Genomic DNA, 2,241 nt, shown 5'->3' with positions numbered 1-2,241 from the left:
ACGGAACAGTTTGTATAGCATTGTGATTTCACCATGTGGGGAGCCCTGTAGGTGCAGGATTAAGCCCCAGGCTCCCAAGATTTCCATTGATCTTAAGAGCTCTTTGTCAAGCTACTTCTTATTAAACCCTTAATTCAGACCAGGCTATGGGAAATTAGGAGAGGTTAAGTAAATCAAGGAAACTGTCTTATAAATGCCTGCTCAGCAAATCAGTAATTCCAGAAACCTGGAATTACTCTAAAGTTTTCTGTGTCCCAACGCTACAAGCTCTGAGTACTCTAATCTCGCTGGGCAACCAATGGTGGCCAGGATAATGCTTTTCTGTTATTTTTTATAGTGAACTGTATTACTTTAAAAATTATTTACTTATTTAATTAAAAAATAATTGCATTTGTTTATTTTGGTTGCAGTGGATCTTCATTGCTGCGTGCAGGCTTTCTCTAGCTGTAGAAAGAGGGGGCTACTTTAGTTGCGGCGCATGGGCTTCTCACTGGTGCAGCTTCTCTTCTCACTGCAGAGCCTTCTCCCACAGTCTCTGGGGTGCTCCAGCTTCCATAGTCGTGGTTCCTGGGCTCCAGAGAACAGGCCCAGTAGTTGTGGTGCATGGGCGTAGTTGCTCAGAGGCATGTGAGATCTTCCTGGAACCAGAGATGGAACCCATAACTCCTTCATTGGCAGGTGGATTCTTTACCATTGAGCCACCAGGGAAGCCCAGCTGTATTACTTTTAAAGGATTCTATTAGTGAAAAATTTAAAGCAGTCTATGACAAACAACAACATCCCAGCAAAGCTTGTCTGAAATGGTTAAATACTTGGAAATTATTTAGGGCTAATTCTCATGATATATGAAAGCATTCTCAGGAACCAAAATATAGAGAGATGAGCAAATGATGTTGCAGTAGGCAGCCTCTAAGACAGCTCCAGTGAACCTGAGCCTCCCTTCCTGAGTGGCGCCGGGAAGCTGGGGGACCCTTTCCTGGAGCCCGGAGCCTGTGACCGGAGCACCATGGGCTTCCTTTGTACGCAGCCCGCCTTTGTCCTGAGAGGTCCTTGTGGAGGCACTAAGCAGTTCAAGGAAGCCAGACCCTGCCCCACTCCCAGAAAGAGAAAATTTCCACTCCTGCAGCTGGCTTGTGACTCACACTGCCACCCCAACCAGTCAGAGGAGTCTTGAGTATGTGATTTGCCTGAATGTACAGTAGTGAGTTAGTCATACAAGTACATCATACACGAAAATGCTCTTGTATTTGAGCAGTGAAAAGACCCTTTAAAAAGGTTTGATCTTGCTCTTTTTTTACCCATGGGTTCCTGGCTGCATGTTTCTCATTCACAATGTGGGCTGTAGCAGAATCTGAACCATGAGTTTCCAAAATACCATGACCAGATAGTCCAGGACTTACATTTTTTTTTCCAAAATCAGTGACTGTGTTGGAATATTCATTTAGTTTGTCTGATCCAGACTCCTATAAAGGGTACATTGAAGACCTAAAGCCATATGACTTGGAAAATGAAAGAATCTCACAGTTTGCCCTGATGAAGTGCCTTTTGAACAGAGAAGTCCAATTTATGTTGTATGTCATGTTTCTTATTGCCTTACTTCAAGCATGCAGTGCTGTGGATGATCCTGAGTTTGGCTATATCAGAGGAAACCCTTGTATTCATGTGAAAATGAGCAAAGTAATTGGATTAAAGCTTCAAAGAGAATCAACTATAGAATATATTTTGAAGGATGAAAATATAGCAACTGTATTAACTTATCTTCCCAATGGAATTAAAATATTTTCCATATTATGAGAAAAAAACTGCATATGAGGCATCTACAGTCATTAGTTGCCATCTAGATTACCTTTGACCCATGGAGTACTGTCAAAAAAGTTACAGTGAAGTGCAAGGCAGATGGATTTTACTCAATCTAAAACATCAGCGTGTTCTTGACAAGTTTTCAGGATGAATTGTGTTCAGAATCAGTGTGTGCATAGTGATGAGTTAGGGTGTCTCCACAGACTAAATGTTGTGTTGTCTGTCTTTGTTTTGTATCAGCTGGACCTGCCATTCTAGAATTATGAGATCACCTTGGACAAAGGCGGGGGTGCTACATGACACTATGGTCACTTCATAATGTGCTTCCAGATCATAGTGTTCTATGTCTTTCAAAGTAACTGCCGGTTGCCTCTGCTGCCTGTTTAGCTTTATACAGGCAGCCGATAGGGACTGTGAACACCTGATTCTGAACATATAGAA

The 2,241-nt window shown here is 42.3% G+C and overlaps 1 pseudogene; it reads left to right on the top strand.

The window, feature by feature from the left end:
• The first annotated feature begins 1,006 nt into the window (after positions 1-1,006).
• On the top strand, positions 1,007-1,990 carry LOC102286678 (sodium/potassium-transporting ATPase subunit beta-3 pseudogene; annotated as a pseudogene).
• The last annotated feature ends 251 nt before the right edge of the window (positions 1,991-2,241 follow it).

This window comes from Bos mutus, chromosome X, assembly GCF_027580195.1.
Source record: "Bos mutus isolate GX-2022 chromosome X, NWIPB_WYAK_1.1, whole genome shotgun sequence".
In the NCBI taxonomy this organism is placed as follows: Eukaryota; Metazoa; Chordata; class Mammalia; order Artiodactyla; family Bovidae; genus Bos; species Bos mutus.
The sequence above is the reverse complement of the archived record's forward strand: the minus strand, read 5'-3'. Positions and strand labels throughout refer to the sequence as shown.